The sequence below is a fragment of the Bos taurus genome, chromosome 20 (genome assembly GCF_002263795.3).
Source record: "Bos taurus isolate L1 Dominette 01449 registration number 42190680 breed Hereford chromosome 20, ARS-UCD2.0, whole genome shotgun sequence".
In the NCBI taxonomy this organism is placed as follows: Eukaryota; Metazoa; Chordata; class Mammalia; order Artiodactyla; family Bovidae; genus Bos; species Bos taurus.
In genome coordinates, this window is record NC_037347.1 from 22158779 (window position 1) to 22186641 (window position 27863).

A 27863-nucleotide genomic window follows, 5' to 3' on the forward strand; every position below is an offset into this window, starting at 1 on the left:
CTGGGTCTCCTGCATTGCAGGCAGATTCTTTACCATCTGATCCACCAGGGAAGCCCAAGAGGTTTGAAATAGGGGCATACATTGTGGGGAAGTGACCAGAAGATACACAGGGGAAACCAGGGCAAGATGAAGGGTTATTCTAGTGAGTTCTGTGTGTGTTGTTGCGTGCATGTGTGCTCAGTCATGTCTGACTCTTTGCAACCCCATGGAGTGGGGCCCACCAAGCTCCTCTGTTCATGGGATTCTCCAGGCAAGAATACTGGAGTGGGTTGCCATTTCATCCTCCAGGGGATCTTCCCAACTGAGGGATCGAACCCGTGTCTCCTGGGTCTCCTGCATTGGTAGGCAGATTCTTTACCACTATGCCACCTGGTAAGCCATTCTAGTAAGTTTATACAGATCCAGTTGAGCGTCAGTTTCTAGTGATAAGGATGTTCTTTTCTTCCTGCTATAGGAAGGGTATTTTCTTCTCATGGGAGATTTTATGGCCTGTTTTTCAGGAGAAAAAGAGAGATCAGAGAGCCCTCCCTGCACCTGTTTTTTCTTAAGTGCCTTCAGTTCAAAATAGTCACTATGGCAGAGTGGCGTATTTTGGGATGGTGTGTCCTGAATTGTTTGGGGAGATGTCTGTGTGGAAGTCAGGGGGATGTTCTGAATATCTGTTGCTCAATGTACCAAATCACCCCAAAGCTTAGTGGCTTTTTATAACGGTAGTCATTTATAATTTCTTATTGTTTTCATGGGTCAGAAATTTGAGTGACTTGATCAAAGGGTTCTGGCTTAGGTGTCTCATGAGGTCACAGTCAAAGGATGGCTGGGAGTGGTGTCAGAGACAGAGACACAGAGGAGAATTAGAAGAAAGGGAAGCCAGGCCTGAACCTTTAAAAATTTCCACCATGTATAGATGATTTGGCAGTGAATAATGAGAAGCTCTGATTGAGAGACTGAAAGGCAGTCAGGAGAGTGTGATGTCATAGTAGCAGTGGAAGAGAATGGCTTCAAAGAGGATCCCCAACAGACGCTACTGAGAGGGCCAGTATGATGAACACTGATGCACAGAACACATCTGATTTGTGGTATGGAACTTAAGGGGGACTATTTTATTCAGGTAGTGGGGAATGGATTGAAGAAGGAATGGGAAACAAGGAAATGGAGACGAGTGTGGACACTCTTGAGAAGTTTGGCTCTATGTAGGGTGAGAAATGGGCTCCCCTCGTAGCTCAGCTGGCAAAAAATCTGCCTGCATTGTAGGAGACCCCAGTTTGATTCCTGGGTCAGGAAGATCCCCTGGAGAAGGGATAGGCTACCCACTCCAACATTCATGGGCTTCCCTGGTGGCTCAGATGGTAAAGAATACGCCTGCAGTGTGGGAGACCTGAGTTTGATCCCTGGGTTGGGAAGATCCCCTGGAGGAAGACATGGCAACCCACTCCAGTATTCTTGCTAGAGAATCCCCATGGACAGAGGAGCCTGGTGGGCTATAGTCCATGGGGTCTCAAAGAGTCGAACACCAATGAGAAACTAAGCACAGCACAGCACAGAGTGAGAAATAAGAGCTAGGCTCTTTCTCCTCAAAGGTTGATTCAAGGATTTGCAACATCAGCATCTCTTCATCTCCTAATTAGAAATTCAGCATCTCGGGCCTATCGCCAACATACTAAATTTGAATCTGCTGTTTAACAAGATGCCCAGGTGATTCTTATGTTTATGAAATTTTCAGAAGCACTGATCTGGGGTGGATTGTTTTTAATTTGTTAATGTATTTAAATACTGGTGAGAAGAATCCAGTAGAGAGGGAGGGATGGAAAATGAGAGAACATTGTCTGGAATTTCCAAGAAAAATGGTCCACTTAATATCTCCAATGTTGTGTCTCAATCTCTGGACTGGTGCTAGAAGGAGTAATCATAAAACCTGAAGTCTGATAGAGAGTGTTGACTTGAGGTGGCTACTTCAAGAAAAGCAAAAAACGGAAGTGCATCCTGATCCTTGAATCTAGTAAGAGAAAACTATAATTTAGGCTCAAACTTTGCAAACCTATTCCAAATTATGGAGAATAGCACATAATGTTTCAGTTTGTTTTTTTATTATGGAAATTTCCAAAATTATTCAGAAATGTAAAAAAGATTAACAATGTACTCTTCACTCAGTTAACAATCTTTTTTTTAACAAGCACTTTTATATTTTTTTGCTAGAATATTTTAAAGCAACACTTAGGCATCATATCATTTCCTCCCTAAATAATCCAATAGGCCACCCTAAAAATAATAATTTTTCATAAGTAACAAAATAAAAAGTAATTTCTTAATGTAATCTAACACCCATTTCTTATTTATGCTTCTCTGATTGTCAACAAAGTTTTTTTTTTTTCTTTCAGTTAGTTTGTTCCCAAACAATAACCATATAGTGTATTTGGGTATTATGTCTCTCAAGTATTTTTTGTTTGTTTGTTTTGGCTTGGCTTGCCAGGCCACTTGGCTTGCAGCATCTTGGTTCTCCTACCAGGGACTGAACTGGACGCCTGGCATTGAAAGCACTAAGTGCTAACCACTGGACCACCAGGGAATTCCTTCTCTCAAGCAGTTTTAATCCAGAACAACATTCCTCCCTTCTCTCCCCTACTCTTTTATGCTACTGATTTGTTTTAGAAACTGGTGAGCCGTGCTGTGGGATGTTCAGCAAAAGAATTTGAATGCATATTTCTTCATGGTGTGGTTTAACTTGTTTCTTTAGCTTCTAAATGTTCCGTGTGTTGAAAATTAGATCTAATCCCTTGAGAAGGTCTTTTTGGCGAGAATATTTCATAGGTAGTACTATGTACTTCATAATCCATCATATCAGGATGTACATAATGTCCAATTATCCCACTCAGGTTTTTTTTTGTTTTGTTTTTAATTTTTGGCTGCACTGTGAAGGATGTGAGATCCTAGTCCCCCCTGACCAGGGATGGAACCCACATGCCCTGCATTGGAAGGATTGAGTCTTAACCATTAGACTTCCAGGAAGTTCCCAATTATCCCTCTTTGACAGATAACACAAGTGGATTCCAGCACTGAAAGCTTGAGTCTTTCATTATAAAGTTTCCTATTAATCATTTACTCATTTTTTAAATATCCACTTATTTTTACCTTAATTAGTTATTTTATTAGAGGTTGAAAAATAATGCCTTTAAAAATTTTATGTGGAAAATGTAAAATATTTACAAAATTAGAGAAAATAATACAATGAATTTCCACATAGCTATCACCTAGCTTCACTATTTATCAGCACAGTGCCAATATCTATACCTTCCATTTCCACCACCCTAGATTATGGTTTTTCCAGTGGTCATGTATGGATGTGAGAGTTGGACTGTGAAGAAGGCTAAACACTGAAGAATTGATGCTTTTGAACTGTGGTGTTGGAGAAGACTCTTGAGAGTCTCTTGGACTGCAAGGAGATCCAGCCAGTCCATTCTAAAGGAGATCAGTCCCGGGTGTTCTTTGGAAGGAATGATGCTAAAGCTGAAACTCCAATACTTTGGCCACCTCATGCGAAGGGTTGACTCATTGGAAAAGACTCTGATGCTGGGAGGGATTGGGGGCAGGAAGAGAAGGGGACGACAGAGGATGAGATGGCTGGATGGCATCACTGACTCGATGGACGTGAGTCTGGGTGAACTCCGGGAGTTGGTGATGGACAGGGAGGCCTGGCGTGCTGCATTTCATAGGGTCGCAAAGAGTTGGACACGACTGAGTGACTGAACTGAACTGAGATTGTGTTATTTATTAAAACAAATCCCAAATGTCATAGAATTTTATCTGTAAATAACTTAAATATGTATTACTGAAGATGTAGAATTCTTTTAAAAAACTTAACTGTATTGTTCTTCTACCTAAATAGTTTTTAAAAGAATTCATTTATATCATCAAATAACCTGTGTTCGAATTTTTCTTATCCTTTTCCTTAAAAAAATTGTTCAGTTGTTTTGTCAGTATTAGAATCCAAATATGTTCCATTTATTATTGACATATGTCTTTATTTATTTTTTAAATTTAAATTTATTTATTTTAATTAGAGACTAATTACAATATTGTATTGGTTTTGCCATACATCAACATGAATCCGCCACGGGTGTACACGTGTTCCCCATCCTGAACCCCACTCCCACCTCCCTCCCCATACCATCCGTCTGGGTCATCCCAGTGCACCAGCCCCAAGCATCCTATATCCTGCATCAAACCTGGACTGGCGATTCATTTCTTATGTGATATTATACATGTTTCAATGCCATTCTCCCAAATCATCCCCCCGCCCCACCACAGAGTCCAAAAGACTGTTCTATACATCTGTGTCTCTTTTGCTGTCTCACATATAGGGTTATCATTACCATCTTTCTAAATTCCATATATATGCGTTAGTATACTGTATTGGTGTTTTTCTTTCTGGCTTACTTCTGTATAATCGGCTTCAGTTTCATCCACCTCATTAGAACTGATTCAAATGTATTCTTTTTAATGGCTGAGTAATACTCCATTGTGTATATGTACCACAGCTTTCTTATCCATTCATCTGCTGATGGACATCTAGGTAGCTTCCATGTCCTGGCTATTATAAACAATGCTGCGATGAACATTGGGGGACACATGTCTCTTTCAATTCTGGTTTCCTCGGGTGTGTATGCCCAGCAGTGGGATTACTGGGTCATATGGCAGTTCTATTTCCAGTTTTTTAAGGAATCTCCACACTCTTCTCCATAGTGGCTGTACTAGTTTGCATTCCCACCAACAGTGTAAGAGGGTTCCCTTTTCTCCACACCCTCTCCAGCATTTATTGCTTGTAGACTTTTGGATCGCAGCCATTCTGACTGGCGTGAAGTGGTACCTCATTGTGGTTTTGATTTGCATTTCTCTGATAGTGAGTAATGTTGAGCATCTTTTCATGTGTTTGTTAGCCATTTGTATGTCTTCTTTGGAGAAATGTCTAATTAGTTCTTTGGCCCATTTTTTGATTGGGTCATTTATTTTTCTGGAATTGAGCTGTAGGAGTTGCTTGTATATTTTTGAGATTAGTTGTTTGTCAGTTGCTTCATTTGCTATTATTTTCTCCCATTCTGAAGGCTGTCTTTTCACCTTGTTTATAGTTTCCTTTGTTGTGCAGGAGCTTTTAATTTTAATTAGATCCCATTTGTTTATTTTTGCTTTTATTTCCAATATTCTGGGAGGTGGGTCATAGAGGATCCTGCTGTGATTTATGTCGGAGAGTGTTTTGCCTATGTTCTCCTCTAAGAGTTTTATAGTTTCTGGTCTTATGTTTAGATCTTTAATCCATTTTGAGTTTATTTTTGTGTATGGTGTTAGAAAGTGTTCTAGTTTCATTGTTTGACAAGTGGTTGACCAGAGTTCCCAGCACCACTTGTTAAAGAGATTGTCTTTAATCCATTGTATATTCTTGCCTCCTTTGTCAAAAATAAGGTGTCCATAGGTGCGTGGGTTTATCTCTGGGCTTTCTATTTTGTTCCATTGATCTATATTTCTGTCTTTGTGCCAGTACCATACTGTCTTGATGACTGTGGCTTTGTAGTAGAGCCTAAAGTCAGGCAGGTTGATTCCTCCAGTTCCATTCTTCTGTCTCAAGATTCCTTTGGCTATTTGAGGTTTTTTTGTGTTTCCATACAAATTGTGAAATTATTTGTTCTGCTGCTGCTGCCAAGTCGCTTCACTTGTGTCTGACTCTGTGCGACCCCATAGACGGCAGCCCACCAGGCTCCGCTGTCCCTGGGATTCTCCAGGCAAGAACACTGGAGTGGGTTGCCAGTTCTTTCTCCAATGCATGAAAGTGAAAAGTGAAAGTGAAGTCACTCAGTTGTGTCTGACTCTTAGTGACCCCATGGACTATACAGCCCACCAGGCTCCTCCATCCATGGAATTTTCCAGGCAAGAGTACTGGAGTGGGGTGCCATTGCCCTCTCCTAGCTCTGTCAAAAATACTGTTGGTAGCTTGATAGGGATTGCATTGAATCTATAGATTGCTTTGGGTAGTATACTCATTTTCACTATATTGATTCTTCCAATCCATGAACATGGTATATTTCTCCATCTATTAGTGTCCTCTTTGATTTTTTTCACCAGTGTTTTATAGTTTTCTATATATAGGTCTTTAGTTTCTTTAGGTAGATATATTCCTAAGTATTTTATTCTTTTCATTGCAATGGTGAATGGGATTGTTTCCTTAATTTCTCTTTCTATTTTCTCATTATTAGTGTATAGGAATGCAAGGGATTTCTGTGTGTTGATTTTATATCCTGCAACTTTACTATATTCATTGATTAGCTCTAGTAATTTTCTGGTGGAGTCTTTAGGGTTTTCTATGTAGAGGATCATGTCATCTGCAAACAGTGAGAGTTTTATTTCTTCTTTTCCAATTTGGATCCCTTTTATTTCTTTTTCTGCTCTGATTGCTGTGGCCAAAACTTCCAAAACTATGTTGAATAGTAGTGGTGAAAGTGGGCACCCTTGTCTTGTTCCTGACTTTAGAGGAAATGCTTTCAATTTTTCACCATTGAGGATAATGTTTGCTGTGGGTTTGTCATATATAGCTTTTATTATGTTGAGGTATGTTCCTTCTATTCCTGCTTTCTGGAGAGTTTTTTTTATCATAAATGGATGTTGAATTTTGTCAAAGGCTTTCTCTGCATCTATTGAGATAATCATATGGCTTTTATTTTTCAGTTTGTTAATGTGGTGTATTACATTGATTGATTTGTGGATATTGAAGAATCCTCGCATCCCTGGGATAAAGCCCACTTAGTCATGGTGTATGATCTTTTTAATGTGTTGTTGGATTCTGATTGCTAGAATTTTGTTAAGGATTTTTGCATCTATGTTCGTCAGTGATATTGGCCTGTAGTTTTCTTTCTTTCTTTTTTTTTTTTTTTGTGGCATCTTTGTCAGGTTTTGGTATTAGGGTGATGGTGGCCTCATAGAATGAGTTAGGCAGTTTACCTTCCTCTGCAATTTTCTGGAAGAGTTTGAGTAGGATAGGTGTTAGCTCTTCTCTAAATTTTTGGTAGAATTCAGCTGTGAAGCCGTCTGGACCTGGGCTTTTTTTGCTGGAAGATTTCTGATTACAGTTTCAATTTCCGTGTTTGTGATGGGTCTGTTAAGATTTTCTATTTCTTCCTGGTCCAGTTTTGGAAAGTTGTACTTTTCTAAGAATTTGTCCATTTCTTCCATGTTGTCCATTTTATTGGCATATAATTGTCTATAGTAGTCTCTTATGAGCCCTTGTGTTTGTGTGTTGTCTGTTGTGATCTCTTCATTTTCATTTCTAATTTTATTGATTTGATTTTTCTCCCTTTGTTTCTTGATGAGTCTGGCTAATGGTTTTTCAATTTTATTTATCCTTTCAAAGAACCAGCTTTTGGCTTTGTTGATTTTTGCTATGGTCTCCTTTGTTTCTTTTGCATATATTTCTGCCCTAATTTTTAAGATTTCTTTCCTTCTACTAACCCTGGGGTTCTTCATTTCTTCCTTTTCTAGTTGCTTTAGGTGTAGAGTTAGGTTATTTATTTGACTTTTTTCTTGTTTCTTGAGGTGTGCCTGTATTGCTATGAACTTTCCCCTTAGCACCGCTTTTACAGTGTACCATAGGTTTTGAAGGAGATCAGCACTGGGATTTCTTTGGAAGGAATGATGCTAAAGCTGAATCTCCAGTATTTTGGCCACCTCATGCAAAGAGTTGACTTATTGGAAAAGACTCTGATGCTGGGAGGGATTGGGGGCAGGAGGAGAAGGGGACGACAGAGGATGAGATGGCTGGATGGCATCACTGACTTGATGGACGTGAGTATCAGTGAACTCTGGGAGTTGGTGATGGACAGGAAGGCCTGGCGTGCTGTGATTCATGGGGTCGCAAAGAGTCGGACACGACTGAGCAACTGATCTGATCTGATAGGATTTGGGTTGTTGTGTTTTCATTTTCATTTGTTTCTATGCATATTTTGATTTCTTTTTTGATTTCTTCTGTGATTTGTTGGTTATTCAGCAGCGTTTTGTTCAGCCTCCATGTTGGAATTTATAATAGTTTTTCTCCTGTAATTGAGATCTAATCTTACTGCATTGTGGTCAGAAAGGATGCTTGGAATGATTTCAATTTTTTCGAATTTACCAAGGCTAGATTTATGGCCCAGGATGTGATCTCCTGGAGAAGGTTCCGTGTGCACTTGAGAAAAAGGTGAAATTCATTGTTTTGGGGTGAAATGTTCTATAGATATCAATTAGGTCTAACTGATCTATTGTATCATTTAAAGTTTGTGTTTCTTTGTTAATTTTCTGTTTAGTTGATCTATCCATAGGTGTGAGTGGGGTATTAAAGTCTCCCACTATTATTGTGTAATTGTTAATTTCCCCTTTCATACCTGTTAGCATTTGTCTTACATATTGCGGTGCTCCTATGTTAGGTGCATATATATTTATAATTGTTATATCTTCTTTTTGGATTGATCCTTTGATCATTATGTAGTGACCATCTTTGTCTCTTTTCACAGCCTTTGTTTTAAAGTCTATTCTATCTGATATGAATATTTCTACTCCTGCTTTCTTTTGATCTCTATTTGCATGGAATATCTTTTTCCAGCCCTTCACTTTCAGTCTGTATGTGTCCCCTGTTTTGAGGTGGGTCTCTTATAGACAACATATATAGGGATCTTGTTTTTGTAACCATTCAGCCAGTCTTTGTCTTTTGGTTGGGGCATTCAACCCATTTACATTTAAGATAATTATTGATAAGTATGATCCCATTGCCATTTACTTTATTGTTTTGGGTTCAAGTTTATACACCATTTTTGTGTCTCCTGTATAGAGAATATCCTTTAGCATTTGTTGGAGAGCTGGTTTGGTGCTGCTGAATTCTCTCAGCTTTTGCTTGTCTGTAAAGCTTTTGATTTCTCCTTCATATTTGAATGAGATCCTTGCTGGGTACAGTAATCTGGGCTGTAGGTTATTTTCTTTCATTACTTTAAGTATGTCTTGCCATGCCCTCCTGGCTTGGAGAGTTCCTATTGAAAGATCAGCTGTTATCCTTATGGGAATTCCCTTGTGTGTTATTTGTTGTTTTTCCCTTGCTGCTTTTAATATTTGTTCTTTGTGTTTGATCTTTGTTAATTTGATTAATATGTGTCTTGGGGTGTTTCGCCTTGGGTTTATCCTGTTTGGGACTCTCTGAGTTTCTTGGACTTGGGTGATTATTTCCTTCCGCATTTTAGGGAAGTTTTCAACTATTATCTCCTCAAGTATTTTCTCATGGTCTTTCTTTTTGTCTTCTTCTGGGACTCCTATGATTCGAATGTTGGAGTGTTTAATACTGTCCTGGAGGTCTCTGAGATTGTCCTCATTTCTTTTAATTCGTTTTTCCTTTTTCCTCTCTGATTCATTTATTTCTACCGTTCTATCTTCTACTTTACTAATCCTATCTTCTGCCTCCATTATTCTACTATTTGTTGCCTCCAGAGTGTTTTTGATCTCATTTATTGCATTATTCATTATATACTGACTCTTTTTTATTTCTTCTAGGTCCTTGTTTCTTGCAGTTTCTCAATCCTTGTCTCCAGACTATTTATCTGTGATTCCATTTTTATTTCAAGATTTTGGATCATTTTCACTATCATTATTCGGAATTCTTTATCAGGTAGATTCCCTATCTCTTCCTCTTTTGTTTGGTTTGGTGGGCATTTATCCTGTTCCTTTGTCTGCTGGGTATTCCTCTGTCTCTTCATCTTGTTTATATTGCTGAGTTTGGGGTGTCCTTTCTGTATTCTGGCAGTTTGTGGAGTTCTCTTTATTATGGAGTTTCCTCACTATGGGTGGGGTTGTATCAGTGGCTTGTCAAGGTTTCTTGGTTAGGGAAGCTTGTGTCAGTGTTCTGGTGGGTGGAGCTGTATTTCTTCTCTCTGGAGTGCAATGAAGTGTCCAGTAATGAGTTATGAGATGTCATTGGTTTTGGAGTAACTTTGGGCAGCCTGTATATTGGAGCTCAGGGCTGTGTTCCTGTGTTGCTGGAGAATTTGTGTGGTATGTCTTGCTCTGGAACTTGCTGGCCCTTGGGTGGTGCTTGGTTTCAGTGTAGGTATGGAGGCATTTGATGAGCTCCTATCAATTAATGTTCCCTGGAGTCAGGAGTTCTCTGATGTTCTCAGGATTTGGACTTAAGCCTCCTGCTTCTGGTTTTCGGTCTTATTTTTACAATAGTCTCAAGTCTTCTCCTTCTATACAGCACCATTGATAAAACATCTAGGTTAAAGATGAAAAGTTTCTCCACAGTGAGGGACAACCAGAGAGGTTCACAGAGTTACATGGAGAAGAGAAGAGGGAGGAGGGAGTTAGAAGTGACCCGAATGAGATGAGGTGGAATCAAAAGAGAGAGCAAGCTAGCCAGTAATCAGTTCCTTATGTGTGCTCCACAGTCTGGACCACTCAGAGATGTTCACGGAATTATACAGAGAAGAGAGAGGGAGGAAGGAGACAGAGGTGGCCAGGAGGATAAAAGGGGGGAATGAAAAGGAGAGAGACAGATCCAGCCAGTAATCAGTTCCCTAAGTGTTCTCCACCATCTGGAACACACAGAGATTCAGAGAGTTGGGTAGAGAAGAGAAGGGGGAGGGAGGAGACAGAGGTGACCTGGTGGAGAAAAAGGAGAGTCCAAAGGGGGAGAGAGCAGTCAAGCCAGTAATCTCATTCCCAAGTAAAAATGGGTACTGAAGATTGGGTTCTTAAAAGTACAAAATTGATAACAAATACCAAAAAGCAAAGATTAAAATTCTAGATTAGAGGTTGGATTTTCAAAAATACAATATTAAAGAAAAGAAGAAGAGAAAAAAAACAAAGTCACAAAAATTATTTTTAAAAATATATATATGAAGTTTGCTTTAAAAAATACTTTTTTTTGAAAAGTAATAGTAGGTTATAAAAATGAAAATTAAAGGAGTAATAGAGGACTTAAAATTTTTTTTTAAAGTTAAAAAAAAAAAGAAAAAGAAAAGAATGATCGTAAAAATAGTAAAAATATATCTAGAACTTTCTCTCTTGTTATTGTGGCCAGTGTGGGGTCAGTTCATTTTCGGATAGTTCCTTGGTCTGGCTTATATTTCTCAAGATCTATAGGCCCCTTCCTATGTAGTTGGTACGAACTACAGGGTTTTAATCTATTGCACCTGTCACTTCCAAGGTGGTTCCCTCGGTTTTAGTTTCTTCTGTTTGCTGGTCTCTTCAGTGTCTGATTTCTGCCCTGACACAAGGGGGGCGGTGGAGGACACTTTTTTTTTTTTTTAGGCTCACTTGTTCAGTCGCGCTGTGGGGAGGGAGGGAAGCTGCAAACAAATAACACTGGCGTGTGCTCGCAGTGCCTCAGCCTCACTGGGTCTGCCCCCGCTCATGGTGCATGTACCCTCCCTGCCCACACAAGCTCAGGCTCTAGGTTGCTCCGCCGGTAACCGTCTGAGGCCGGCCCTGGGCTGTATGCACCTCCCAGGTCTAAGCCGTTCAGGTTCAGGCACTCGGGTAATCCTCAGAGGCGCAGACTCCGTTGGGCCTGCGTTTTGTGCCCTTGCCAGGTCTGAGCAGCTGAGATGATGAGGTGTTTGGCCAGCCCGGTCACTGCAACTTAACGCCTCTCCCATCCCTGCGGGTCGGTTTTCTGGGTTTACAGCCGGCGCACCTTCTCAGGCAGATGATGACTCCTTTCGAAGACAATGGGCTGCTTTTCTGGGTGCCTGATGTCCTCTGCCGGCATTCAGAAGTTGTTTTGTGGAATTTACTCAGCGTTTAAATGATCTTTTGATGAATTTGTGGGGGAGAAAGTGGTCTCCCCGTCCTATTCCTCTGCCATGTTAGGACTGCCCCTATTATTGACATATGTCTTTAGTTAATCTCTTTCAATCTAAACTTACCCCATTGTGCTAGATAATTTTATATGTCAACTTGACTAGGCCACGGAGTTCTCAGATATTTGGTCAAATACTATTGTGTTGTTTCTGTGAGAGGTTTTTTGGTTTGTTTGTTTTTGGTGGTTTTAACATTTAAATGAGTAGATGGAGTAAAGTAGATTGCTCTCTCTAATGGGGGTGGGTCTCACCCAATCAGTCGGTGGTCTGGATAGAACAAAAGGCTGTCCAGCTCCTGAATAAGGGAGAATTCCTCCTACCCAACTGCCTTTAGGGCTTCCCTTGTGGCTCAGCTGGTAAAGAATCTGCCTGTAATGCAGGAGACCTGGGTTCGATCCCTGTGTTGGGAAGATCCCCTGGAGAAGGGAAAGGCAACCCACTCCAGTATTCTGGCCTGGAGAACTCCATGGATCATATAGTCCATGGGGTCGCAAAGCTGGGTTATTTTTCCCCCTGCCTTTGGGTTCAAGCTTCTTCAGCTTCAGCTTCTCCTAGGTCTAGAACCTGCTGGCTTTTGGAGTAGAAGTATGCTATCAGCTCGCCTATGTTTCTGGCTAGCTGACTGCAGACCTTAGGACTTGTCAGTCAACCTGTAACCAAGTGAGCCAATTTCATAATAGTTCAGTCTTCTCTAGATCTGTGTGTCTGTCTGTCTGTACTATAGATTCTGTTTCTCTGGAGAACCTTGATTAACGCTCCCATAAATCTCCTTTTCTCCCCCCTTCTTTTTGCCCTTGTTGTTTTTTGTGTTGAAGAAACTGGGTTGTATTTCCACTGCCCACTGGAGTTCGCATCCCAGTCTTGTCATTTGACATGTTTCTCTGTCCTTTATATTTCCTGTAAATTGAATCTAATGATTAACCAGATTGACATCGGAGTTTTAATTTCCAAGAGAGTTTTGTGAGTGGTGATGTGTGTGCTTCTGTCATGTGGTACGGAAATCCAGTTGTGTTCTTTGTGATGTTAGCAGCCTCACTGATGATCACTGACCAGATTAATTCATTAGAGATGGTAAGATGCTGATATTCTAATTCTGTTGTTCCTTTTTTCCATCTGTAATTCTATAAAGACCAAATTTAATCATCAAGTATTGGTTACTCTGAGGTAGTGTGTATAGGAAATACAGGAGTAATGATGAAATCTTTGCTCTGTTTACCAGTTTCCAAATATAATGAATCAGTTCACTAGCACCTTCCAAAAGTGACCAATTAGTTGGATTTTTTTAATTTAAATTTTAATTTTTTTTTGATTTTTTTTAAAGTATCATTTTAAACACAAGGCTTACATACACTTGATGTGTTTTAATCTGTTGCAGTTATTAACCTCAGTAATGTTCAAATTTACCATTCTTGGCCAGTGAGAGCTTAGTCTAGAAGGTTCCTAAGTTCTTTTGATATGAACCTAGTAGCGGAGAAGGCGATGACACCCCACTCCAGTACTCTTGCCTGGAAAATCCCATGGATGGAGGAGCCTGGTGGGCTGCAGTCCATGGGGTCGCTAAGAGTCAGGCACGACTGAGCGACTTCACTTTCACTTTTCACTTTCATGCATTGGAGAAGAAAATGGCAACCCACTCCAGTATTCTTGCCTGGAGAATCCCAGGGACACTAGGAGGAGCCTAGTGGGCTGTCGTCTATGGGGTCGAACAGAGTCAGACACGACTGAATCGACTTAGCAGCAGCAGCAGCAGCAGTCTCTGGAATCAGCCACTCCTCCACAGAAGCTCTTAATGAGGAATGGTCTGTAGCGAACACAGTCTGGCCACTAGGGTTCTCCTCGCTCCATGTGAGCTCAGAGATCTCCTTTCCTGATTCTTGGACTGAAGAATTCCTATAGAAAGTCACTTTGCCTTACAGACAAAAATTTATCCAATGTTTAAGGGTTAGATAAGAAAGAGATTAGAGGTGGAGAGAGCTGGTGTGGATTCTGGCAGATACCTCCAGTTTATAATCCCTGTCAGAAAAATCAAGTGTTTCTGATCTGAAAATACCCTGGGGCAGAACTTAACTATGGCTTCCGTGGGGAGTGGGGACAATGTAAAGGGGACATCCCATAGTCTACCTAGGCCATCCTCAGGGTCTGCATGGCTTCAGACTGTGCCCACAAGCTAGTGTCTACTTGGGATGAAAAGAAAAAGGCCAAAGACTCAAAATTTAAAAATAAATATTTGTTGTTTCCAACAATTGCATGGCAATTAGGAAGCAAGGAAATGCTTACCAGCAAGTAGCCAAAAAACCATCACAGCCTGGTTCCTTAACACACCAAGATTATATGATTCATTTTATTCTCAAAAGGACAACTTGAGATCCTGTGGTCAGTGGGGATATTGAAACCTTGAGACTCTCTCAGGTAAGGAGAAGAGGACATCCTGACACTTAGGAAGCAGAGATGAAATTCTGTGATATTCATGAGGGAAGAAGAAAGTGGACTTTATTTATAACTGTAAGTTAGAAAAGGTGAAAATGCTGCTCTATGTTATTCTTATTTATTTATGGCTGCTCTGGGTCTTCATTGCTGCAACGTGGGCTTTCTTTAGTTGTGACAAGCACGGCTCCTCTCTGGTTGCAGTGCATGGACTTCTCATTGTGATGGCATGGGCTCTAGGGCAAGGGTTTCAGTAGTTATGGCTCATGGACTCTGGAGGGAGGGCTCAGTATTTGTGGTGGATAGGCTTAGCTGCCCCGAGGTATGTGGGATCTTCCCAGACCAAGGATTGAACCTGTGTCTCCTGCATTGCTGGGCAGACTTTTAACCACTGGACCACCAGGGAAGTCCAAAAAAATGCTATTTTAAAAAGAGGCCGAAACATGTGTTTGAATAAGATCACAGTGTTAATCCCGTAAAATATTAAGGATTCATTTTGTTGAGACTTCAGCTCTCTTTCTGTCATTGCAACCGTTTACTTTCTTGCAGAGGGACTGATTTTATCTTCGTTTATCAATCAGAACTTGCATCCGAGAACTGCCCCTTCACCCCTTCTCTGGTACACTGATTATATTGCCCCTTGCCAAGACTTTCTGATTAGGTGGCTCTTTTGTTCTTCTCATGAAGCAGGAAAACCAGTGTAGGCCGTCTTATAACCGGAAGGATCCCACTGTCCAGGATGCAGTAGGGAGTGTTTTAATAATGTTGGTCACCTCTCTTTCTTAGGTTTGATCTACAGTTAGATAGCCCAAATTTCAGATCCTTCTTCCTTATCTACAGAGCCATCTCATCAGAGGAGCTGTGATCCTCTTAGATCACCTCCAAGAACCCGGGTCTGAGGAATAGTGACTGACACTCATGCACCCGCACCATGGGGAGGGTGGGTTCTGGCATCGGATTGCCTAGGTTCAACTTCTAGCTGTCACTTACCAGCTGGGTGACCTCAGCCACGTATTTAACTCTGTTTCATGTGTTCTTGCATCCTCACCTCTAAAATGGTGATTATATTATTTCTCTGCCTTGTATGACTGCTATGAAGAATGAGCCAAACACTATGAAAAATTCTTAGCATGATGTTTTAAGTTCTGGTATATTAAAAAAAATGCTCGATGAATGATATCTGTTATAATTTTTTTTAATATTTGTTTATTTTTGGTTTTTGGGTCTTAGTTCACATGCTCTTCATTGTAGCTTGTGGGCTTTCTAGTTGTGGCACACAGGCTTAATTGCCCCCTGGCATGGGGCATCTTAGTTCCCTGGCCAGGGATCAAACCCTAGTCCCCTGCATTGGAAGGCAGACTCTTAACCACTGGACCACCAGGGAAGTCCTGATAATTGTTATTATTATCCTTCATGTGGTAATGTAGTCTACTGAAGCAGAAACAGTTCAACATCCCTGGAGGGACAATTCCAGCCTTAGTCATTGTCACAAGTGCTGCTTTGATATTGGATTACATTCTTTTGTTTGAACGAATAACCTTTGTTTCTAGAAAAGAAGAGTTGGCTTCTCTAATTTTACTTTTCAGAAATCTTTAAGGGGCCAATTGAAGAGAAAAAAGAAAATGGATACTGTGAATGTAAGGAACACCTAAGGAGTTTACCTGGGAGTGAGAGGAGAGAATGGATATAAAATAGGTTTTCCAGAATGATCAGCAGGAAAATTCCTTAAAACAAGCATGATTATGGCCAGGGAGACAGGGATGAAGGATGAAAAAAGCAACCTGTGTCCCAGAATCTGGTGCAAGAAGAAAAGACAAGTCAGTTAAGACTTTAGCATGAATTTTTTGTGTTTTTAGACATGATAAAATATATATAAGATCATTTTGTGTATTATGATCCATACATATAAGTCAGCTATAGTTAGATAACATTAATACAGTACAAGGAAAAGTTAGTGAACAATGTATTATTTTTTTATTCCTTATTGAGGTACAAAAGGAGGATTTTTGAAAAATAGTGTAACCATTAATTTTAATTTGTCTTCAGTTTCTGTACCCCAAATGAAAGGTTTTCTTGCCCTAACACCAGGGTAATAATTTTCTTCCAGTAATTGAGCCCACTGACAGTGGCAACATTCACATGAACTCCCCGCCCCGCCCGGCCACCACCCTGAAGAGGACAAAAAAAAGCTGCTCCTAAATACAAGGTAAGTCTCATTCAGCCCTCCTTTCCTTTGCTTGGTTCCTGTTTTGTTTTAGATAATAGACTAAGGATTTTTTGGTTTTGGTTTTGATTTTTCCTTTGTTGACTCTTTCTAGAAACTCTTGAATCCTAATTCTAAAATGAAGCTTCCGGCCAGGGAGCACCATCACACTTTCATTCTTTGTCTTCTACATCAAAGACCACCTTTACTGGACTTTGTTATCATCTCGTTTGATTTTTCTGGTTTATTGCATTTATCTTTAGTCAGTGAGTTGAAACATTCCTTATGTACAATAAATCTCCCCAATTTCAGTGGGTTGCTTCTTGATGTTTTTAAGGTACCTATAGAGTTCTTTGTGGCTTCATTTTATATAAGAACAAACAACTACCACAGAGATGTGGGGCTTGACTAAGTTTACGTATCATTAAAAAAAAGCCAGTCTTGCAGATAAGCAACTATTACCTTCTGTAACTTTAAATACATGTTATTTATATTTAATAACTGAATAAAAGATGCAAGGATAAGTTATGAGGATATAATATAACTTATTATTAAATATAATAAACACATTTTTGTTTCTAGGGTTTATATGAGATGAACATGACTACTTATTCATTTTGGTTTATGTTTAATGTGTTTGATTTCAGAGCTTTGTCTTATGAGTGAATGTTCATAGAACAATTTATACACTGGAATATAAAAGCATATATAGAATTTTTAACAGCTTCTGTGAATCCTTCATATAATTTTGAACTAAGTGGGAAACAAAAAATAGTAAATATTTTTCTTTCTAGTTTACAGAAGAGCAAAGACTAAAGTAACTTTTTAAATGATCTCATTAGTTTAAAAGTAGGGAATTAATTGTATAATTAAAACTGAAAACAGTTTGATTTGTGGTAGCATTGGGATTATGAATGAAATTTTCTTCATTTTATTTCAATTTATGTTAAGGCTGTATGGCTATTATATGTGACAAATAAATAAAATTAGCTATTGAAAAAACAGCATTATATATGATATATATATAAAGTAAATTATTTTTCAATTCTATGTTTAAAACATTGAAAACTATTAAAATGTCTCTATTTTTATAATTGCATCTGAAGCTAATAATTTTAAAAAGATTGGTTATTATCATAGACAGTGTTAAACCAGGTAAAGAATCTGATTTGTCGTTAATAATTGACTAGTAGAAAGATATAGCTATTATCTAAAGAAAATGCTGAAGCATTTTAATTTAGTTGCATAGCATAGAATACAGTGAATTCTCAATTGGAACAAAATAAACCCACAAATAATCAGAGTTTTCTCCGGTCAATGTTTTAAGGAGAAGCAGGAAAAATTAAGAACGTATGTATACTGTGTGTCTATCTTCAAATTTCCAGTAGGTGTTTGGCTCCATTAGAAACTGAGGTCAGTTGTTTTGTCTAGATTTAGACAATTTTTTATAAAGTTTGAAGTTAAAGGTCAATACTGAGTTGAACAAAAATCAATTAAAAACACTGATGTCCTCAAAGAAAATCATTATTCTTTATTCACTATGAATTAAATAATATGTAGCAAGATAAACAGATGGGTTCCAAATTGGGAAAGGAATACATCAAGGCTGTATTTTGTTACCCTGCTTGTTTAACTTATATGCAGAGTACATCATGAGAATTGCTGGACTAGATGAAGCATAAGCTGGAATCAAGATTGCTGGGAGAAATCTCAATAACCTCAGATATGCAGATGACACCACCCTTATGGCAGAAAGCAAAGAACTAAAGAGCCTCTTGATGAAAGTGAAAGAGGAGAGTGAAAAAGTTGGCTTAAAACTCAACATTCAGAAAACTAAGATCATGGCATCGGGTCCCATCACTTCATGGCAAATAGATGGGGAAACAGTGGCAACAGTGAGAGACTTTATTTTTTGGGGCTCCAAAATCACTAAGATGGTGACTGCAGCCGTGAAATTAAAAGATGCTTGCTCTTTGGAAGAAAAGCTATGACCAACCTAGCAGCATATTAAAAAGCAGAGACATTACTTTGCCAACAAAGGTCCATGCAGTCAAAGCTATGGTTTTCCAGTGGTCATGTAGGATGTGAGAGTCGGACTATAAAGAAAGGTGAGTGCTGAAGCATTGATGCTTTTGAACTGTGGTATTGGAGAAGACTCTTGAGAGTCCCTTGGACTACAAGGAGATCCAACCAGTCCATCCTAAAGGAAATCAGTCCAGAATATTCATTGGAAGGGCTGATGCTGAAGCTGAAACTCCAGTACTTTGGCCACCTCATGCGAAGAGTTGACTCATTGGAAAAGACCCTAATGCTGGGAGGGATTGGGGGTAGGAGGTGAAGGTAATGGCAAAGAATGAGATGGTTGGATGGCATCACCGGCTCAATGGACATGAGTTTGAGTAAACTCTGGGAGTTGGTGATGGACGGGGAGACCTGGCATGCTGCAGTCCGTGGGGTCTCAAAGAGTCGGACACGACTGAGCAACTGAACTGAACTGAAGATAAACAGAAACACAGAACCACAGCAGCATTTTGTCTTGACATGGAGTAAAAATGAGAATTTTAGATGTAGCCTGTAGGCTCTACAAGATGTTTACTCTTTCAAAGCATGTCTCATTGCCTAGGCCAGTTTGGTTTAGCCAACATTACTATATAGGTCTTTTGCCTGGGGTAGACATTATACCAGGAGCTAGAGACTCCAAAATCTTTGAAGTTGATCATTTTCCCTCCTGTTCTCACTTCGCAGGAATCAAGCAATGGTATTTTGTTTGCGTAGCCATTTAAGCAAGTGTGAAACATTGCAGAAAAAGATATAAAACATAAAAGTCTGTTTAATGAATAATTAGAATAATGCAGGTATAATCACCCACAAGAAATAATACAAACAGTAGTGTGATCACTTCCCATAGCAAAGGATAAGATAACACTAGCATCCCCAGAACACCTACAACTAACTCCCTGTGACCTTTCCCCTTAATATCCCTTGTCATCTTCCCTAGAGGTAACTTCTCACTATGGTAATCACTTCTTTGTTCTACTTTCTAGTGTTCTTTTAAAACCATCTCAGTAGGTATTTCCTCAATAATACAGTTTAGTTTTGCTTACATTTGAACTTCATGTAAATGAACATTTTGTAAATCCTATCCATATTATTTTTTCTTGTTTCTGTCATTCAGCATTGTTAGATTCACCCATGTTGCTTCATGTAGTTGGTTTTTCCATTTTGATTATTCTGTACCATTTTTACTTACCCATTCAACTGATGCTGGAAATTAACATTGTTTTCATTTTGTGCCTCTTATAAACTATGCTTACTCTTGATATGTCCCCTGGTTCTCATATGTATACATTTCAGTCTTGAGTGTGTATAGCCAGGGGAGGAACTGGGTGGGCATATTGTTCACTTTATGTATCCGGCTGTTTTTCAGTCATTGTACCAATTCACATTCCCTCTGCAATGTATGGGAGTGCTCACATAGAACAGGGGTGTGTGTGCTATGCTCCACAAAGCGTTCTTCAGTGGCTGCAGAAGAGGGCAGGGCAGGAGGTGGCCAGTTCTATGTTCCTACTTCAATTCACTCAGTGCAGCTGTCATGTTTCCATATTGAGCATCAGCAAACTTTTAGCGGGAAAAAAATTTGCATGAATTGAAAGGGATTGAAGATAACTGATCAGGAAGGCAAATTATATACCTAAAACATAGGTTCAGTAAATGTTTGTTGAATAATGAATAAATGAATGAATGACAAAAAAAATGAATGAATAGATTTTCAGAATTGAGGGCTGTAAGAGAATATCTGTGGGCTTCCCAGTTGGCTCAGACAGTATAGAATCTGCCTGCAATGTGGGAGACCTGGGTTCGATCCCTGGGTCGGGAAGATCCCCTGGAGAAAGAATGGCAGCCCACCCCAGTGTTATTGCCTGCAGAATCTCATGGACAGAGGAGCCTGGTAGGTTACAATCTATGGGATCACAAAGAGCTGGACATGACCGAGCAACTAACACATTCACAAGAGAATGTCTAGCTCTTTCCAGCTATGGCCTCTGTTCACAGGCAAATGGGCTGTAGGGAAAGGTTATGTGAAGAGCAGGGATTTGTCTTGCTTGTATTTCTGTTTTCTAGTATCCAGAGAGGAACAGAGAGAGTCAGTGTGAGTTAGAAGAGAGAGCGGATGGAGACAGAGATATGGAAAGAGATTAGAGGAAGGGGGGAAGAAGTGAAGCAAAGGGGTCATTTTTTTCTCTACAAGTCATCCTCTTCCATTTTGCTGAGGGCGTTCCCAGAGCACAATCTGAAAACCAGTGGCCACCAGAGAATCCCTTTCTTGGTCTCATCACAGCTCAGCTTCTCCACCTTTGAGTTATTTTGTTCTTGATGTTCCTTGGGAGCTTGGGTTTGTGTCAGTCTGGAGAACTTCACAACATCTCATTGATCTTACCAGCTTCCCTTTGACAGATTCTTAAAACTCCTTAAACGCAGCTGCAAGGACTTCCCCATAACTGGGTCTCAAGGTTGCTCAGGAGGCCAGGGGCTTCCAGAAGCTGTGTTCATCGTTGATGTCCTACTTGCTGATGCCCCTCAACCACAATTAGCTTGTAGTCTCTTTTAGTTCAGGCAACCCATATATAAGTATGTACGCCTGCTATATACTTTTATAATCCTTGATACTATATTAACCAAAAAGGAAAACATTCAAGAATCCTGGGAGCCGTTTATTCCAAAAAATGATTTAACTAAAAGGAATGTGATCTTCTTAATAACATCTTTTCTGTCCTCATTTTATTCAGAGTGCTTACATAATTAAATTCTAATGGTGATGAAAGTGGTAAGCTACCTGAAAGTAATCAACACTATCTACTTTAACTTTTCTCTTTTCTTTAAGGCTCTATTTCAAGTTCTTTCACTTGTGGGTATACACATTTCCCAATTTCAATAGAGGCTTTTCTCCACTTTAGGAAAAAACCTACATAATTTTCTTTAAGGTTAACATTAATATGGAATTCAAACCCACTCATACAGTAATTCTGTCATTCACATCTATGGCTATAATTGAGAATCTTGCATTATTTGATCTAAGGATAATCAAAGTGAATAGGACTATGGTCAGATCAAAGTGGGTTTTCAACACATGCAACAGCAAAACTAAATGGAGTAATTTAATACTGACTAATATAATATTCAGTATTCATGGAGTGCGTCCCTCGATTTCCTTAGACGAAGTTATTATTCCCTCTAATGGACAAATCTGAATAAAGAAACCATCACACACACACAAAAAAGAAACCATCACAGACGCAACTGCGTATCAGTTTTGACACCTGGAAATTCTTACCATATGCGAACTACTTTTCAAAGACATTCATTCATTGTATAATCATCTGTTGAGTGCCTATTAGGCCCTGTGTTTTGCACTGAGAGTACAAAAGCAAATTAAAAGAAAACCATAAGTGATTGGTCCCTTACTGATTATTTGAGTGGCAAAGAATTGAGAGAAAGACTAGAAAAGAAGTGAGACAGCAATTAAAATTACTAGGTAGTGGGATACATGCTATGATTGAGGTAAATGGAAGGTGAAATGAGAATTTGGGATCAGATGGCATACAGCAATGATGGATGGGACTTGGGAAAACTTTCTAGAGTCCCTGAATCTGAAAAATTGTAAGAGCCAGGCAAAGGGAGATGGCAAGGACATTCTAAACAGAAGTGGGCAGGAAATGCAAAAATCCAGAAGTAAGTCTTTCTTGTGTCTTATGGCCCCAGAACTGCAAAAGGCTATTATGACTAGAGATTATATGAGGGCTGGAGAGTGATAAGAGATGAGGCTGGAGAGGTGAGTAGACACCATATCATAAAAGGCCTATAGCCCGTTGTACTGGGTTGAGTAGTGTCCCCCTAAAAGGTCATGCTGGGTTAGAGTTCAGGTAGTCTTAGTGAGTCATATATTGGCAGAAAAATCAAGTTCACAGAGGGAGGAAACAGATGAAAGTTAAAAGAAAAAAAAAAAAAAATTCAAGTGAAGTTGTGTTGGGAGATACAGAGTTTGAGGAAAGAGATTCCTTTGGGAACCAATTTTACCTGGAACCTCAGAATGTGAGCTTTTGGAAATAGGGTCTTTACTGATGAGGTTGGTTAAGGATCTCAAGGGGAAATCCTTCTGGATTAAGTGTGGGCCTTAATCCAATGACTGGTGTCCTTAGAAGAAGAGGAGAGGACCCAGACACACAGAGAAGGAGGTCACGTGAAGCTGAAGGTGGAGCTTGGAGTGATGCGGCTCAAGTCAAGGAATGCCAAAGATTGCTGGGAGACACCAGAATCCAGAAAAGAGAGAAGAAAGATTCTTCCCTAGAGACTTCAGAGAGAGCACGGTCCTGCCAACATATTGATTTTGCACCTTTAGCCTCTAGAACTTTGAAAGAATACATTTCTGTGGTTTTAAGTCATTAAATTTGTGCCAATCTGTTACATCAGCCCTGGGCAACTAACATAATCATAATAAGGAGTTTTAACTAACATACAGACATGTATGTCAGGTGTCAGCCTTGACATGTCCTATGACAAGATTTAAGTAAAGAAGTGACATTATTGGTACTTTAAAAAGGTCACTCTGGCTACATTGTAGAGGTTGGGTGTGAAGAAAGAGAGACTGAATATGGGGATATGTTGGGAGGATCTAGGAAAGGGCAGCGTTAAGTTGTGAAGTGAGGAGGGGATGAAAAGAAGTGGCTAGATTTGTGAAATAGTATAAAAGGTAGATTTGGCAGGATTTCATCATTATTTCTTAGATATGAAGGATTTGTGAAGAGTAAAATGTCAAGAACTCTCGACATACAGTCTATCTTTCCCACAACTCGTTTGAAAAAACATCTATTCCTATCTACAGCTCCAGTTAAGGCAGAGGACGTAGGCATGACATATTTGCACCATTTGAGTCAGTTTAGGTTGGGGCAATCTGAGTCTCTTCTGGTATGAACAGCAACATCAGAGAAATGCTGATGTGGGCTTGGCCTGAAAGGTCATGCTGCTGCTGCTGCTGCTGCTTCTGTTAAGTCGCTTCAGTCGTGTCCGACTCTGTTCGACCCCCGTAGACGGCAGCCCACTAGGCTCCCCCGTCCCTGGGATTCTCCAGGCAAGAGCACTGGAATGGGTTGCCATTTCCTTCTCCAATGCATGAAAATGAAAAGTGAAAGTGAAGTTGCTCAGTCGTGTCCAACTCTTCGAGAGCCCATGGACTGCAGCCTACCAGGCTCCTCTGTCCATGGAATTTTCCAGGCAAGAGTACTGGAGTGAGCCATATATTATCAGAAAAATCTGGTTCACAGAGGGAGGAAACAGATGAAAGCAAAAAAAGAAAGAAAAAACTCAAGTGGGAAATACAGAGTTTGAGGAAAGATACTCTTTGAGAGCTGATTATAATTCTTACAAATGCCTTCCATGAGATTATTCTTAAGCATGTGATAAATCTTCTTTTGCAAAATCCAGTGGTTTTTCCATTTTGTAATCACACTATCTCATACTGTCATACAAGATCTCTGGCATGGATCACTGGATAGATGGCAGTATGATTTATCAAGAGGGAAGAATGGGAGGGAAAACAAGTTTTGAGGAAAAATAATGAGTTCAGATTTGGACACATTACCTTTAGGGTGCTTTTATAACAGGTAGACAAGTCCACTGTGGACACAGAAGATATTATGAGAATGTTTTGGACTAGAGTTCAGCTCTGGAAGCCATCACCCCATAAATATTAATTGGCACCCTTTTCTTCCAAGGTAAGTGGGAAAAGAAGGCTCAGGGTGCTAGAAAGTCTGACATCTGAAGGTCTTCCGTATTCCAGAAAGAGGAATCCACAGAGGAGGACAAGAAATAATAGCTAGAAACGTAGAAGAATAGTCAGAAAAAGTGTGAGGGTGGGGTGGGGTGGACTGTTAGAAAGTTGAGAAAGGAAAGTACTTCAAAGAGGGCAAGAGCATCGTCAGCTGCTGGGGTGAGTACATAGTGTTTTTAAATTTATTTATTTTTTTAATCAAGGAAGAAGCCACTGGTGACTTTGGCAAGAGGAGATTTGAGGAAGTAATGGGAGCAGAGGAAGACTATGAGTGGAAACTACAGATGACGTTTTCAACGGGCTGGCTGTAATGGGGAGAAAGACGTTGCGGTAACCAGACGGGAACATAGGACAAAGGGAGGTATCTATTTGCCTAAGATGGCGGACACTTAGACTGAGGGAAGAAAGCTGGTAGCATTTGATGCTAATTGAGAATCATTAATTAATTAATCAAGGTCTCTAGAAACGTTGCAGAGATAGATGCAGTGCCCTCTTTCATTGTGGTGAAAGGGAATGGGAATAGAGTTTTGTTTTTTTTTTTTAAGGCAAGAATGCAAATAAATTTGTTGACAAGAAAAGTAAAAAGTGGAGGAATCTTTTCCTGATGATTTCTAATTTGTCTCTGCATAGTAAAGTGAGGTACTGGAAGTTAAATCTGTGCTGAGGAAACATAACGTAAAGGTAATTTGGAACTGCAAATTACCTGAGAAATGCCTTATCCACCCTCCAGACTAATTCCAAATGTGAAACAGGTGTGAGTACTTAGGAAGTGACCTGTAGAAGGGAAAACAACTTCTGGGGTCATCAAAACTATATAAACTCTAAATGAGTTCTTTGTAAAGATCAGTATAAATGCAAACACAGATGTGTGTGTGTGTGTGCACACACATATGTTTACACGTACATATGTATGCATATGGGCTTCCCTGGTGGCTCAGCGGTAAAGAATCCGCCTGCAATGCAGGAGCCACAGGAGACTCAGGTTCAGTCCCTGTGTTGGGAAGATCCCCTGGAGGAGGGCATGGAAACCCTCTCTAGCATTCTTGCCTGGAGAATCTCATGGACTGGGGAACCTGGCAGGCTATAGTCCATAGGGTCGCAAAGAGTAAGACATGACTGAAGCGACTGAGCATGCCAGCATGTGGACACATACCATTTTAAGTTTGAAAAAGAAAATACAATAGAGGTCAAAAGAATTATACAAGAATATCTTGTGTAGTCCATGGTAATAAACTGAAAATGTGGAGGGAACAAATTTTTTTCTGGCAAAATATAAATAACTGAAAGTTAAAAAAAAACCCAAATACCAATATCATAGGAAGTATTAGACAAGTTAAATCTACTACTTAAGAAAAGGTTCCAGCCTGTCTTTTCTGTTTGAACTGTATTTTAGAGTAACTAAAGAGTTGATAAGGGAAGATTCTTCTTTGTTGAGGAATTTTAATTAATAAATGCAGAAGGAAGGATACAATAAGAAAGTCACCATTTTTATAAACCCTAATAAAACAGTGGCTTTAAGGAATGCTCATTAATGGCTGCTAAAACTATGAGGTGAAAGGTTGATGGGGAACTTTATAATGAATAGATCAGACTGTCAATAGTGGAATTCATGCACCAATCTCAATGTCATTGTAAGTGGGACAACTAGACATTAAGGACAATCATCATGTGATGTAGTATGCAGAATACCTCGCCACATATGAAGAATCCTCCATGAAAAAAAAATTGAGCTTAAATATAATCAAGCCTTTATCTGATTTTAAGTCTACAAAAAATGAGAAAAGAGGAACAAGTTAAGCAACACTAAAAGGAAACAATGGGCTTCCCTGGTGGCTCAGATGGTAAAGAATCTGCCTGCAGTGCAAGAGACCCGGGTTTAATCCCTGGGTCAGGAAGATCCCCTGGAGAAGGGAAGTCTAGAATCTGGAATATTCTGTAAGACAAATAATCATTTATTTCAACAAATGATATGGCAGGGCAGAGAGGGGGTGGTTGAGAAGGTAAGAGGGAACTTTTATAAACTGAGAGAATCAACATACAATGCTGTAGATTTTGTTTGGATTCTGATTCAAATAAATGAACCATAAAAGGATCTTTTTTAAACAATCGAAAAATTTTTTGTTAGGTGTAATAAGGTGGCTGTGGAAAGGACACTAGAGTGGGGACTTACAGAAAAGGAAATGGCAGTAGCAGTAACAGAGGAAAATATAAAACAGAAGAAGGGTATTGAATGAACCACTAAAGATAGTAGGTAATATACTGCAGAGTATGGCCAGTTCAGTTAGGTACATGTAATGTCTCAAAAATACAAATATCTTATTTGTTGATACTGTAATCCCATGTTCAGTAATTTTGTAATAGAAAATTAGTATAAAGGGATATATGAACTGGGATGTTTATTGTATCATTTTTTGGTTGTAGCTGAAATTAGGACTTGTATTACATCCATCAACAGGCAAATGACTGAATAGTTTGCAGTCTGTCCATATAATGGAATATGCAGCTATTGAGAAGACTTAACTTAGTGTTAAATATATTGATCTGGAAAGAAGTCCATGAAACAAGTGAAAAAATGCAAGTTTCAAAGTAAGGGGCATGGATTATTCCATTTATTGTAAAGCATACATATATAAGGAGAAGAAAAAAAATCCAATATGTGTATATTTCTGTGTCATTGTCTAGTTATCAGAAGAGAGATATAATATAGTTTTATATTTTATTATGTGATTTTATGCATGATTAAATATAAAATATTAATTGTGATGAACTAGCATGATTAATTGGAGAAGGCAACGGCACCCCACTCCAGTACTCTTGCCTGGAAAATCCCATGGATGGAGGAGCACAGAGTCGGACATGACTGAAGCGACTTAGCAGTAGTAGCAGCAGCATGATTAATAGTGGTGAAGGAGGTACAAATTTGCTAACTAGAAAGAGAACTTGGAAAAGTCTAGGTTAGGAGGTGTGATGACTCTGGTTCTACAATTGTTTGAAAACCAACTGGGTTCAGCTATTGTCTGGGGCCATGGCTGCGGCTGCAGGACTGAAGAAGCGTTGGTCAGGTGATTCTCCTGGGGTCCATTAGCAAACCAGAAAGATACAAGGATCCTAACAGGAATCTAAGGAGTAAAGGAGAAATGTAGTTTTCAAAGTTACAATCCCAGCATCATGAAACAAGGAGAGTTTGGAACTGAGAGACAAGGGCTTAATAACTAGTACCACATGTTTGCACGTAATTGTGTGGATATGCAGAAAAGTGTTAAATGATACAACTCAACCATCAGTACCTCAGAGGTAAGAAGAGACTGGGAACTTTAAAAAAATAAAAAATAACAACTCCCACATACTGAACTATGGATTACAGTGTGGATATACTATTTATGTAGTGATAATTTTTAGAAATACACATAACCAATGAAGCGGAAAAATTTTTTTAAAAATTAAAATTAGGAGTAGGAGTACCCTGGAGTGTGCTCTTGGGAGAGAATAGATCTGTTTCTTCACAGAGCTGTTAGTGTCCTTGAACCTGAGAGGCAGCTGCTTCAAGGGACTGGTT

At 39.4% G+C, this 27863-nt stretch overlaps 1 long non-coding RNA gene across 2 annotated transcripts; it reads left to right on the forward strand.

Annotated features, from left to right (window-relative positions):
* The first annotated feature begins 347 nt into the window (after window positions 1-347).
* Window positions 348-26778, forward strand: LOC112443032 (uncharacterized). 2 transcript variants are annotated; one of them, XR_009491930.1, is made up of 4 exons: window positions 348-1076; window positions 16387-16485; window positions 18127-18590; window positions 24511-26778. It is a non-coding gene; the product is annotated as an uncharacterized lncRNA (long non-coding RNA). The 2 variants fall into 2 exon arrangements; XR_003031316.2 differs by lacking the exon at window positions 18127-18590 and having other exon boundaries at window positions 360-1076.
* The last annotated feature ends 1085 nt before the right edge of the window (window positions 26779-27863 follow it).